Source organism: Bombus affinis, chromosome 15, assembly GCF_024516045.1.
Source record: "Bombus affinis isolate iyBomAffi1 chromosome 15, iyBomAffi1.2, whole genome shotgun sequence".
NCBI lineage: Eukaryota > Metazoa > Arthropoda > Insecta > Hymenoptera > Apidae > Bombus > Bombus affinis.
The window spans coordinates 6,386,947-6,402,164 of record NC_066358.1 but is presented as its reverse complement, the minus strand read 5'-3'; the positions used below and the strand labels follow the sequence as shown (position 1 = coordinate 6,402,164).

Genomic DNA, 15,218 nt, shown 5'->3' with positions numbered 1-15,218 from the left:
AGTATATTAATACAATACAAACACAGAATAAAATAGACAAATATAAAAATATAAGACAAAAATAGTAGTAATAGTATAATATGACTGTATAATAATAATGTCATCTCCCTTTCATTGTTTGATTTACTATTATACTCTACTTTCACCCAATTGCAATTGGAAAGGGATGAAATAAGCGTTTTCGGTTCCATCGATACGGTGTTCAGGTCGGGGAAAAGAGACAGGTCACGCGAGCTCAATGGACATGCCGATTTCCTGGCCCAGGGAAATTTAGTTCTATCGTGCTATAAAAGCAACTACAGCGTCATCGTCGATCGATACGCCTGGGCTCAGAATTCCACGACTGTTGCCCATGGCAGATCGAAGTATTCGAAGTTTCTTAGCGATAGTGTAAATTACCGATATCGATTATTACCTGCAATTAATTTGAAACGAATAAAGTTGGAACTGGTTAAAGAAGGAGGCGGCTGTAATCGTAAATGAAGGGTGAATTTCCTTTCTTTACCTTCGTGGCTATTCAAATGGCACTGTATAAAAGAAAAATTGTAAATAATAAATCTACTTTATATCTAAGAATTTTCTCACAAATTTAGTCTAATTACAATATCATACTCTTTTACTATTTTACGATACTCTTTAGGCTAAAAAATGGTTTAGTCCAGCTAGCGTTGCCTGTCAGGAAAAACCGTTTGAAGGTGAAACAGGTGAAAGAAGCAGACGATCCTAATGGTAAATGCCCAATGAATTTCGTTCCTTTCTTCCTGACCATTCAAATGGTTCCGTGTAGAAGAGTTATAAATGTACGTGTCTTGGCGTTCGCTAAGTGCATTAAGGGTGTGCAAACAGAAGAAACGACGACGGGGAGAATAGAGGAAACAAACGGATAGCTGAAAGCTCATTGCTCGTTATACAACCCTTATTCGACAAACAGCCACGTTATCGCCACCCTCTGCTGATGTAACTTCGTTGCAATTCAAATACGCTCGGTTATTGTCTGTGTATTTTATTCTTCGCGACGAATAAAAATGGCATCGGACTCATTAAGAGTAAAAGACCGGAACAGCGAAACTGTTTACCTGCGTTTGATATGAAATTAAGTATCTGTGATCAGTAGACTGCAACGTTTATGCATTTATGCGAAATTGCTAAAGCGTACAGATACACAGAATACACGTAACAGGTAAAAAAGGTTCTGAAGCGTGCAAAATATCTCGTTATAACGTTCAGAGACTATAACCAATTTCTATTTATGTTCTGTGTTTCTTGAAAAATTCCTGAAAGTATGAGATCACATTGACATTTACTGGTCTAGAGATTAGATCGAGATTGTCATTAGAAATAAATGTGATCGATGACAGGATTGATATCTACTGTTCTTTTACCACTAAGTTAATAAACGAGTTGAAATCGAAGAGTCTTTACTTAAACTTGATCTGAAGCTAAAAAAGTATTATAGATCGTTAGTTGATAGTTGATAGTAGAAACTGAAAAAGTAGTAGATTGACGTTATCATTAGGAATAATGCCAAAGGTCGTTAGAGTAATACTAACAAGCAACTGACCTCGATTCAGTGAACAGAAATTTTTCTACAGATAAAAGTGTGCGATTGGATTAAGGTTATTTATGATTAAGTTTATACAAACCCATTTTTTGCAGTATAAATATATCAATATCACGATATAGTATCTAATAGTCGAAAAAGATGCGCTAATAATTTGTCCAAATTAGAACAATAACTCTGAGATATCTACGCACGTTTTATTAAAATTATCCAACAGTTCCTCGTGTAGAAAACACTATGAAAGAAAAGAAGGAAATAAACAGAAAGCAACGTCCACTTTTTACCATGAAAGAATCAAACGCACGAGAAATAGACCTAAAGAAACCACATTTCCAGTCTCTCGACTCCTTGAACACCCTCAAGTCACGAAAAGCTTCAATTTACCAAAAGCAGACAATATCGCTTCCATTAATTTCTCCAGCATCCCTCGATAAATAACAATAACCCAAGAGGCCGCAAATTCAGGCGCACGAACTACCCTCGACCATCTCACATTCCTCGCAATTTCCCTTGAATTTCTAGGTTTTCTCTGTGAGCAATTTTCCATTCTAGCGCGTACACTGCCGCTCAAAAGTATCCGGAACACTTCCTTATCTTTGACAGGATGGATTTTAATTAGAAAACTGCGGATATACGAATCGAACTACAACAACGTTGTTCTTTATGATCGACCTCGATGACTGCGGATTTTTATGCAAATTTATATCTTCACGGGCACGACTAAAGAAATTCGCTATGGTTATATTTTCAGTAGATACCTTCGATTCACAGACTGGTGGTTTTAATTACTGGTCCTAATTACTATTTTGCCATTGATTTGTACATTTTCCTAAAATTAACGTTATTTCTGCAGATCAACTAAAGTGTACAGATACCTGTGAATAGACTACGAATATTATTTTTCCCGACAAATTCATATCGTCGAGAATAAAATTAAAGAAGCAGAATCTCGGTGGAAAATTATTTTACGTAGCAAGTATTATAGAAACCGTCATACTTTGGATATTTATGTTTTTCATGTTGCAATGAAAATATATTAGATTATGATGCAGCAGAAAGAATAGATTTAAGATATGTACACGTTCATATTTCATATGTCCAAGTTAAATTGAATTCAAATTACAGTTTATGTGAAATTTACTTTTGGTTTGAATTCTAATCTGATGAGACCATAAGGGTAGTAAGGTAGGTTTTACGACTAGAATGGTACGTAAGACAAGAGAAGATATTGTATATGAAGATCTAATCAGAAGCTATCGAAAACCAGAAGGCATGGGCCACAGAAAAATAATATTACCTGCATTTTGTGCAATTGTACATTTGCAAATTTTCTGCGAATACATAAAAGTCGGTAGTCTACTTATGAACGATAGTGTACGAGCACGAGAAAGGAGTGGTACTTCAATCGCACCACGCGATAATCGGGGAAGAGTAACGAGATGCACGGTCGGACGAGTTCCTTGAGTAATCCCGAGGGTTTAAGCGAAGAGACGAGCAACGGGCGCGATATTAGCAATGGGGGAGGAAGCATAGCGTAAGAAACGTAATGCCTCGCAAAGTCAACGCCCTGATAGCTCGATGCTCGCTGTGTATTATGCAACCCTCCCGGAGCAGCCACCGAGAACCGCCCTTCACCGCCGCCACCGCCTCCTCCGGAAACATCACCACCATCAGCCGCAACTTTAGCTACGACGCGATCGCGTGGCCAACCTAGTAATCCTCGAAATTCATGGAAATACGTTCATCTCGAACCGCTGATCCATTTACAAGGGTTGCTTGTAGCTTCTCTTCCTTTTGCTTTGAATATCAGGACGTTTGTGATTGTGATATTTGTGAAAATTGACGCTAGGGAGCTGTTTCAGTGGAGAGGTAGATTTTGAAGAGTACAAGGGTTGTAGAAGGAGTACTTGCTTTGCTTCTTCTCGATTGCAACGTTGCAATCTGTGACATTTGTGAGAATTCGTTCTGGAGCATCGTTTTGCTTCGACTGATCGTGAGAGATGCTTTGGAAAAGTTGCTGTGATTTAGTTTAGAGTTTGGAAAGTTATTGCAGCTCCGTGTTTTGGTATTTGGAAAAGCTTGTGCAGGGGAGAATTTGCTATTTACAATAAAAGTAGCACGAGACCTAGGAATTGGAAAAGACTTACGAATTCTTTGTCCAGATCCGATTTAAACCTGCGTATATGTAGTTAGATCGAGGTTATTGTTAAAAATAAGAAAGAAAAAGGCAACTTTCTATGATGACTTTAGCAAGATCACTTTACATGTATCAAAGAATCCAGAATTTCTTAGGTTCGAATTGAAAAGCCTATAGGATGAGCGAATTTACTTACACAATTCCACATTTTCCATATAAACGACCCATACAGAATATCACTGTAAGAAACTAAGCCGAAGACCCTCGTAGGTTGTCAAAAAATTTTTCATAAATTTCCAACATCCCTTTGGATTTTTCCAACCCAAAACTCTATCTCCGGAGACAAACAGTAATTTATAACCTGGCAATATTTACCCGCCCCCATGAATACTTCCAAAATCCACTAACCCTCTGTCCAAACAACAAATCTTTCCATCTCTAATCCAACTCAAACACGCAGTCTGTGCGCAAACATCCACCTTCATTGCAGCGTCACCTTCATCGCCCTTTCATACCCTTCCAAAGCAACCAGCGCACGCTATTCGAAAAAAAACCCTCCCCTAACTTTTCACCGGTGGCACCATAAATCTCCGGGATCATGTACGCGCTTCCATTTAATTACCCGCGGTGTTGCCCCCAAAGAATAATCTTCCACCCCAATTGTCGCAGCGCGTTTATCGACCCAGGGGCCATCGTATCTCTCGCTTCCAATTAACCAGTGATTCACGCGCGACGGCCTTGAACCTAAGCGTACACTACCATACGTAAACACGTATGTGATCACTCATTCGTTACATTTTGTTTGTAAACTATAACAAACACAGTTGGTTTATTTAAGAGGGAAGAGGATGAGAATATGGGGCACCAAGGTTTCGATATGTACAACATCTTTTCGTCTATGTAAATGAAATGTCACGTAGATTACGTGACGTCCTCCTACAGCGGTTCTTCGTTCTTGTTCTTTTATTTGATCAATACTTTTTGAATTTCATAAAAAATCATAGGATGTAGATATTTGGTGACTTGAAATTTTCTGAAGACTCTAACAAAGTCATATCAATTATAATATTCGATTCAGGATGATGGTGCAGGTGCAGAAAATGGAATTGTAAAACTAAACTGACCTTGACAACGCTGTTATATTTAACACCTGTACGTCGTCAGAACTTTTGCATTGTATACACTCTTCAGTCTTACAACTTATTTTTCTCAAAAGTAACATTCTTTCGCATCGTTACTAGAATCTGACCCATTTTCCAATAGCAAAAGATTCAAACGTTCCACCAGTGTCAGGATATTTACGTTTATTCGTTTACTTTTGTTTATTAATGCAAAAATTTATGATAAAATGATTAAAAAACAAAATTGCTGAAAAGTGAATGAACTTGTGATCAGCATCAGCAAGCGTCGTTGTACGTATGAACTATTGGATTGGCAACTAAGTGATTGCGGATTTTGTCAATATCACCTAATGACAAAATCCGCAATCATTTAGTTGCCAATCCAATATTAAGGTGTATCCACACTGTCGTTAATTAATGACCTTCGATTAAAGAACAGCACAGGCGATATAGAGTGGAAAGAAAGGCAGCGCATATCAAAGGGGGCGGATATGCAAGGGGACCAACACCTGCGAACAACGAGAAGCGTTTTGCGAGAGGAAAAGGCGATCGTGGGTTTCGTATGGTGTGTGAGAGCGTTTATGGCGGTGGCACGACCGGTACATGACAGCTGCTGTCACGGCTGGTGCTTCGACCATGTGCTCGCCGCTCTACGCACCCCCGTTTATTCTGATGATACAGCGAACCGCATCTACGCTGAAATTCTCGACGATTCGAGAGTGTAATGGTCATCGATTTTTCAAGTGGATTGTTTTTATGGGGAGTGGCCCGTTTATGGAGAGATGGTGAATTTTCATGGGAGTGAATCGTTGCTTCGAATTATTTAGTGTCATCATTGTACGGTGTGGACGGAAAGTTTTGGAATAAGACGATTTGGAAGATTTTGTGCACTGATAGAAAATGTCAATGTACATAGACAGAATATTCAATGTGAAATATTGGTTATGATTTTTAGAGCAATCTGATGAGTAGAGCAGGATATTTACTAGAGCAGGAAATTTATTTTAGATTTATTTTAAATTAATTTTGCAACGAGGAAATCGTATGTTCGAAATATCAAGCCGTAATTTGAAAACTTACGAGAGATTAAAAAATCTACTTTTAAACATTGCCGATTATTTGTTCAAGAAGTTAGTAAATTAAGAAAAAATTCCACAGTCGATGAAGAATTCTTAGAATATGAGCTGAACTCGAGGTCCCGCCAACGATGCACGCAGCGTTTCCATTTCGAGGCCACGTAAACCTACGATTCGGCTGGTGAATTTGGGTCACTGTCTTTTGTATAGGCGAAAAGGGTTGCCCCTTATTATTTTGAAACCAGTTCAGAGGAGACCTGAGCGGCGCGACAATGGAAGAAGAATCGTATCCCTTTCGAATAGAGTGAAAACCGCGATGACAGGTACGATAATGCCTCTTTTAGAGAAAGTGGTAGTCCTTTCTTGTACCGCAAAAGTTATACGCTTTTACTCCACCCACAAAGATCCCAAGGCACAGATATTTTCATTTTTAGGATAGTCTCAAAGGAAAATTTTCATTCGTTACGTTCATTCAATTTTTGTGCTCAATATATTCGAAATTAACATTACTTTCAGTTATTAGAAAATTATCTTTTTAAAAGGCATGCTAATGCTAATAAAATGAAATTATACTTTCAACCAGTCGTTAATTATCCTCCTCGTACTATAATTATGTAATATGTTAATAGGTCTGTGATTATTTTTCAAGATTATTTTTTTTAACAAAAATTATTTTCCCACGTTGTACTAACGTTACTAAAATAAAATCGATAAAGTGAAAAATTAATAAAAATTATCTTCAACCAGAGAAGGCAGAATCGCAACATCTCGAATATTTTTCTTTGAAAGACGTTACACTGATATTTTAATCATCAATGGAAAAGCTATTTTAATCATGTCGAACATTTCTGGCAGTGCTGACAAATCGCTGAAAGTTAAGCTCCAGCCGACCTGACGTAATTTGAAGTGACGCCTGCTGACACAGTAACTGAACGAGAAACGCGTGCCGTCCAGATCAGCTTGATTATACAACAAAAATTCGCTCATCCGCAGTAACTGAAACACGTGAAACCCTCGCGTTCGCTGATATTAATTCGCCTTCGTATCAAACGTAACGAGTGAAAAAATTTTATTAGCGAATTTACTTTTACGATTCCTTTTATCCTCTCTTAATTCTCTTTCAATTTTCACAGGTTTTCCACTTTTTAAGGAAACAAATTTCTGTAGATCCGTAGCGTATTTTCGTATTACGAAATTTTCATTAGTTTCGTGAACATAGAAAAGCGAGGTTCGCTTTTAATTTAAACGTAGCTAATATTACAAATCTAAAATTAAAACCTCTAAAACAATCTACTGGCCATTTTTGCCAGAAAATTCTTCACTCCTGATCTTCGATTTTTCGTATAATATTCGCTACATAAATTGATTATATCTATTTAACAAATCAAACTGATTTATAAATAGAGAAGTCTATATTTAGAAACATTAATGTATTATTATATTTTTATTAATGTATAAATAAAACACATAGGGAAGTTACGTTAAAGGCAAAAAGAAATGAGAAAATATAATTATGAAGAGCTGAAAGGAACACCGCGATTATGAAATCCTGGCGTGGGAAGCGTGCGTGCTTCGTTGCTTCTGATACGAGATTGTGTGAGTACGATGGGGTGGAAAGAGGATGAGGAAGCACAGCAACCCCGGAAACGTTCAAAGCGAAACAGTATTTCACCACCATCTTGATATCCAATACCACTATCACGCTGTTCCATTTTACAAGCAAAAATTCGCGATACCTAGCCAAGATTTTTATCATCAAACGAAACAATTCTCAACTCGACGATCTCGCAAACGTTCTACTCTTTAAGTTTATATGCGCACGTATAACATATGTTTCTTTATTACCATTCTTTGGCATTCATTTACCTAGAACTACACGCCAGATTTTCCGAGACAGTGGAAACAATCGTAGCGAAGAATATTTTAAACAGCACCTTTGTCTTTGAAACTTCGACAGAAAGCGAGCGCATTGGCACGTTTGATGCGCTGTGAAGCAATTAGCGATGGAATCTGAAACACTTGGAATCGTTTCGAATTTGTATATATGGCAGAAAATTCGAAGCATTTGCAACATGATTCAAAGTATTAAAACTCTCGAAAGTCTCGATAAGCCTTGATTCTTTATCTTACCTTAATCTTTAAAAGTCCCGAAAAGTCTTCTCTCGATCGAGATGTCTTCGCGGCTACTCGGTCGTTCCAAACTTTCTTTGATATTTTACGTCGATGATAGCTTTCGAACAAGATCGATCGAGAAGTTTGTAAGATACGTAAATACTCAGCAAACATTCAAAAGCTATCGAAACTGTTGAGATTTTCAAGACTCAGGACCTACCAACACTCGTCAAGAGTTTCAAGAATTTTAAGCCTCGGATCACATTCCAAGTGATTCCGAATTTCTCGCCATCTATACAATTGAGATTCAAAGCGATTCCAAGTATTTCAGATCCCATCACTAGAAACAATATTACGATAAAGCGTATCTCTATATTGCATTGTACCAACCTAACATTTCGTCTCTGTGTAAAAGTTGTCTCTATGCGAAATTAAGGTGTATTCACACTTGGAGCTCGTATCTAATCGCGCCTATTATTGCCGACTGAATTATGCTCGTTCACCGATTTTACTGTTCTCGCGAGACGGAATAGTACAATGATCATACTGTGAATGTACGAAACCATTACAATAAACCGGTCCCATTGGCTGGTGTCTGGCGCCTGGCCTCACAAAGCCCGCCCTTAAGCTTGTCGGGAAAAGTTCAAGAACAAGGAACATTTGTCCACTGTCGCAGATACTTAACGACTGCTAGTAATCGTGGTCCAATTACTTGTACGATATACACCCTAATAATTTACGAAAAACATGGATTTGTTTACTCGTTTTATGGTTATGTTTACGACACTAATGGCGTGTATTTCGTTATGAAGACGTGTCATAATTGTTCCAAGTTCGTTTCACAGTTTTATGACTGTGATAAATCGAAGACGTACTTTTCAATATTTTTTACTCCTTTTATTCGCATTAAAATCCTTTCTTCTATTGGATAGTAGATTTTTATCTGCTTCGTTCATATTAGATAGCCAATTTTTAATTAACCCAGAAACTTTCATGACTCTAGCGGAATACTAATTTTGGTTACAGCATCGCAAAATAATTGCAAATAGAAATATCCCATAGCTGTTCTTAAATTGCTTGAAGGTATTTTAGTGAATTTATTCAGTGTTCTTCGGGTATTCAGAGTGAGCGAAAATTACGCCAAACCTGAATATAAATTTGTATGGTAGCTCGAAAAACAATTCCAGGATTAATTCACATCGGATAGGAATTTTTTGATAAAATTTCGTAAGATACTATATCAGCAGGTAAACAATTTGTAAAAATACTGTGCGCTCCTTTTACGTACATTTTTGAAATGATATCGAGCCAGTCGGTGGAAAAACAGAATTTCCGTGAACACGTCGAATTTTGGCCGAGAACGAGGCCACGCTGAACTTTTCGGGATGATGGATGCAAAACAACTGCGGTAAAGCACCTCGAGAGAGAGAGAGAGAGAGAGAGAGAGAGAGAGAATTGAGAACGTCGGAACGTTGAAACTTTGTATGCAATTTTATTCGAGTATCCTGTAGAAATATACGAAATGTATATTATTATACTTTAATTAAAAACGATTAAAAACAAGTGATGAACGAATAATCTATTTCAACCGAGTTTATTCATGCAGTTAGTCGACCTTGACAATCGAGAACTTTGCTGACTCCGTTGCTCTGATCTAGAAATTAAGTCATCGTCAGCTGTTTGTTGCATCGTTTCATCTAGATTTCCTAATTTCGTGTTAATAATTCGTAACGTCGTACTTCTCGGAAATCATTACATAAAATACATAGGAATTCATAGTGAAATATAGCGAAGTGTAAGTGTGTAAATCTGTGCAGTTGGCAACATATTCATCCTCCAAGTAATGTATCTTCTTCTTTATCATACGAAGACTATGTATTTATTTATTTATTTATTTATTCACTCACTGTGTATTTTATTTATGTGCCCGCAAGTTGACATAGTACGAAATTAAAAATTACGCGTTGATTAGAGGGACAAAGACGTAATTGGCGTAGTTGTAAGCTTCGAATTAGAAACTCTTCTCTGCAAATACATAATATCTTTGTCTTTATTTCATCTAAACTATGAAATTAATATTTATGTATTTACAGGTTGACATAGTAAGAAATTCAGAATTACGCGTTGATTAAAGAGACACGTATAGGGACAAAGACGTAATTGGCGTAGCTGTAAGCTTCGAATTAGAAACTCTTCTCTACAAATATAGTAAGTATCTTTGTTTTCATTATAGCTAGAGTAGGAAATTAATACGTATGTTGTTATAAGTTGACACAGTACGAAATTAAGAATTATGCTTTAATTACAGTGATAGATATAGGGACATAGAACGGAAAGGTATCGATCTGAAAAGGGACCGGATCTAATTTACGATAAAGTAAAATCGGGAAACCGGCTCGTGTCTCATAAGATAGGGGAGCGGTGATGGTCTCTGACTCACCCTCTGTGAGAAAGAATTACGAGCATGGAATGTTCTTCTCATAGAAGTTCTAGGTTTTTCTTAGAAGTCTACATTTACCCATGTCGCGTTTGTCTCATGGGAGCTCATGAGACGGAAGGAACTCTGCTTATACTCTCTTCGATTGTGCAATGCTAATAGGAATCATGGCAGATTTGAGGGAACGATCACCTATTTATACTTTGCGCTGCATTTCATAAATTCGAAAGATTCTTTAAACTTTTTCTGTTTATTCCATATTGATAAAGATTAGATACCGAAGACCTCTTTCGTTGATTTGTCTTAGACTATTAGATGAAGATACTGTACCAAATTAAATGAAACAAAGAATATTGAGAAGAATCACAGTTGTCGATATATCTTCCTTGAAAGTATAATAATTTTATCAAACGCTTCTACACATTTTTAATACATTGTAAACAAACGAAAAGTTAGCAACTCCTAACTCTGTTCTATTATTAAAAAAGAACATTTAATCGATACTTAGTAGCTCATAGACAAATAGAAGAAAGAAAAAAGCCTGTAAATATCTCATCTCGTTAATTCCACCCTGCAAGAAGCTCGGACAATAAAGACGTCTTAAAAACGAATATTTAACTGATCTTTAATATCTATCTTAATATTCGGTACCTTATAAGCAAACACAACGAATTAAAAACTCGTTTCATTAATTCCGCCCTGAGGTCAAGCTCGCCCAATAGAAATGCAGAAAAGAGAACACGGTCAAGAAACATTAGTTTCTCCTCCATATAGACGTATCCCCTCTCCACAGCAGAGCTTTGCAAACTTTGCACGCCACAGTGTGGCTATCGATCAGACGCCGTCCAGAAAATGATGCATTACGTAAAACTTCTCTCAACTTCTCCGCCTCGTATCCCGCAATAAGGCTTTTAATTTGCAGCCCACAACCGTGTCAGTGATCCAACGTATCCCTCGACTATTCCCAACAACGAGCAGACTCGGCTCGGTTCGCCTTAAGGCGGTAATCACCAAGAAACGAGCAAAAATTTATCGCAGCCAGGTGTCGGCGGGGGACGACGCGAGAAACGACGCAGAATATCTATTATATCCGTCTTCACGAGGATCGTGCGGAAGAGAGAGACAGCGATAGATCGTTCCTCTCTACGATATCTAAATTTAAGAAGTGGCACCACCACCGTTTCCTTCGATACGATTCGTGCACCACGACCGTTTGCTTCCTTCTAGATCGTGGAAAACACGACAACAGCTCGAAAGAAGAAGGTGACGAAGTGGAGAACGAAAGGTGGGCGGTGGCGATTAACGCTAAAGGTAGCAACAATGACCAGAATGATCGATTCGTGATTTTGTCGCAATAATTTGGCTACGCTTCGGAAATTTCGAACGATTCTTTACAAAATATACGGAACGAAAGTTTGCCTTTTACCTTCAACTATGTATCTTCTTGCTATTTCTTTCGTCTTTCTTTTTCTTGGATATCGTCCGTTTTGATTTCTTCGATACGAGTCTCGCATTTTAATCGTCGGCGGTTGTAGCGTTAAGATAGAAATAGACGGATAGACGAACAGAAGGAAGATGGATGGCGGGGCAACGAGATGAAGAGGAGGGCAAAGAGATGCGACGAAGAGGTAACGGTATGCGAAAAAATATACTCTTGGCACTTGGCTTCGGCAGACGACGAGATAAATAGCGCGCGTGGGTGCGGCTCGTCGATGTCTACGGGCCACACGCCACGTTTCCACCGGAACGCGTCAGCCACGAAGACCGAGAGAATGAGAGGGAGCCGAGGAAAACACAGCCGGAGGTGGCCGTCGAACGGCCTGCACGTTTTCCACGGAAAATATCGCTTTTTCATCGTCTTTTGTCGCATTCACCAGTCTCGCACAATGCATCCAAACGTGTGTATCTAAACGGTTCCGTTGCTTGTGCAGTGCTTTAGAACGTGGTTTTTGTGAACACGGTTTGCAGTTACTTACGTGGATCATACGTTAAAACAACTAGCACACGTTAGTGCGGATTTTTATCACGTTTGTGAGAAATTTCAAGATATAAAAATCGACGGAATATACAAGAATATATAAAATATACAAAATAGATCATACCGCTCATAATATTTAACAATTTAAAACAAATCTCTATGGAAATGGTATCTCCTCAGTTGCATTCGTAAAAACATTAACAGTCGATGAAAAGAAGTTTCTTCTAGTCGAAAAAGAATTCGTCGTTGGGAAGATTAATGTTAAAGTTCGCTTAGACCGGACTAAAATCAACGACCGAGCTTCCTGCACATTTAAATCCCACCCTGTGTTAAGACGAACGCTGAATAAGCAGATGGTCGAGTGATTCGATCGACGAAAATCGCGGAAACTAAGGTGCAGAGGGCGAGTCTCGTGCAACAGTTTCCTCGACACTGGATTTTGACGCAATGCGTCACATGCTTACTGTCACCACTTGCCACTTGACTATTCGTCGAAGAAAAAGTCGACCTAAAAAGCGCTGAATGCACACCTAGCTTTCTGGCCCATCCGCGCCTCTTTTTCCACTTCCCTTCGCTCTTTCAATTAATCTTCCTTAATTTCCTCCGATTTTTTTCACCGATTTTTTCCACGACGAATGAATGAAACGAGAGACGAAAAAATAAAAGGGAAGAAGAGAAACCGGATAAAAAAAGAACGAAAAAAAAAACGAGAAGAGAGGGAGGCGCGTAACGAATCACGAAACGGAGCAGCAGCATTTTAATAATACACGTATCTGCATGCTCGAGTGGAGACGTTGCAGGCGCCAACATGCCTGTGAATATTTCTCTTATTTTCCCGGCGGACAGGCCGTGCTGTTTACTTTTCGTATTTCGACCAGCCGGTCAGCGTGCTTCGAGCTTTTTGACAATAACTATGAAGGTATGTAGGAGTTCGTTGATTTAATAGGTTACCCTTAGATAATCCGCAATAATGCGCCAAGTCTCGCGACACTTTCAAAACGTTGTCACGTAGATTATATAGAGTGAACAGCAGAAGTATTTTTACACCATTGCATTTACTATTGCATTTATATAATATTAATATTAAATGAAGCCCAAGTATAAGTATAAGTCCTTCATATTACCTGACAGTTCTTTCATATGATTACGAGAATTTAATGCTATGAAAATTAGATGCGCATGATAAGAAAGAGCCTGATTGAAAAATAAAGCTGTATACAAATGTGTATTTGGTATTTGTATAGCCATTGTAGTCGGAACAAATGCGAATGTAATTTTCGAGTTGAAACAATCGGTATGTTCCCATGTCAATGTTCATTCGAAATGAGAAATATAGATTAAATGATAAATGATTAGAAGATGGTTAGTAAGAAAGAAAGAAGAAAAACGAAACGGTCTTATAGGTGTTATCGTGATAAATAGACTGAGGATTTTGGTGCATTTAGAGGAAATTCGAAGGTGCGAAAAATATTTAATGCGATAAATATTTAGTGGTAATATCGAATTAAGTTGCACTTTTTTTAATTACATTCGTAAAGCGATGGATCTGCATAAATATCCGCATTCAAATGATAAAGATTAACTGAACGATAATTGATAATACCTTCGGTACTTTACGTCGTTTAGAAATAGAAATAAATTATTCGCGAAGATTAAAGTAATTGATTTTGACGAGACAAACTCAAGCGTCTCGAAGTAATTGATATTTAAGATGATAAACAGTCAAACGTGGTAAAGTGATAATGAATGATACCTTTCATCGGTCTTTGAAAAAGTCTTATTTCAAAGACAGAAACTTCTGTTATCTTAATATGCTTATTGCTGATTGAATTTTCGTTAGCCACAGTGTTATATTCTAACAAGTAATTTTCTCAAATGAATTCCATAAACACGGTGATTAATTATATAAAATAGCATATTTGAAGTTTCTTTACTTTCGTGTCGAGGAGCAAATATGATGACAAGATGAATAAAGTTATACAAGATTATAAAATCGTTTAATCTTGTGAAACATTATCAAATATAATTCGTAAGATCTTACAAACTAGATATTACCATTCATTGCATGTGCGTGGTATGATAAATTATTAGATTTACAAAATTTATTCATCTGTAAGTTATCCTGCAAGTCTCATTCTAATCGATTATGCTATTATCAATTGTCAGGAAGAAGAAAGTTTCTTTCTTGAAATTTCACGAGCTCTTATCCACCTTCCTAGTCTAAGTCACATCAAATCGATGCCAAATGTACTTCGTAAAAAGTACGTGCCAACTCCGGTGCAAGACTTTCGCAGAAAACATGTTAAACTTATTGGAGGTGGGTCGCGACCCCCTAGAGGGAGAAACGGCCTTGAGCACCGATTGATTCCGCAGAGACTATAGTCTCACCGATTCTCCAAACGTTCTACTCTACTCCACACCTTTTAACCCATTCGTGTAACATTCAGCGTTTTATCTTAATTAATTTACAATAATCTACTTTTAAGAATTGTCCATAATTTGACTATATTATCACGTTATAGATACTCCGTGTTTCGTATCTAGCAAGCTACTTCGTCTGCTCTATTTAATGCTACACATTCGTTGGTTGCAATACTCGAATACCAGAATTTTTCAGATTCTCCATTAAATTCTAACAACGAGATACTAAATTATACAGTATAAACGTCTAATCACAAACTATACAAAATACAAATCCGGTCTCTTCTCTGTTCCTTCTTTCGGAAGCAAATTATCATAGAACAAGGAACCACAAATTTTCCCAGGACTTACTAAGAATCAATCTGAAGAAACAAT

At 37.6% G+C, this 15,218-nt stretch overlaps 1 protein-coding gene and 1 long non-coding RNA gene across 5 annotated transcripts in view; one reads left to right on the top strand and one right to left on the bottom strand.

Moving 5' to 3' along the window:
* LOC126924754 (uncharacterized) overlaps positions 1–10,646 on the top strand; it is a 71,966-nt gene extending 61,320 nt beyond the window's left edge. The window contains exons 3-4 of the long non-coding RNA XR_007713645.1: positions 10,101–10,215; positions 10,316–10,646. This is a non-coding gene — a long non-coding RNA (uncharacterized LOC126924754). The remainder of the gene's footprint in view (positions 1–10,100; positions 10,216–10,315) is intronic.
* Positions 1–15,218, bottom strand: part of LOC126924731 (protein kinase C-binding protein NELL1-like) — an 85,576-nt gene that overhangs the window by 67,839 nt on the left and 2,519 nt on the right. The gene's annotated exons all lie outside the window — the stretch shown is intronic.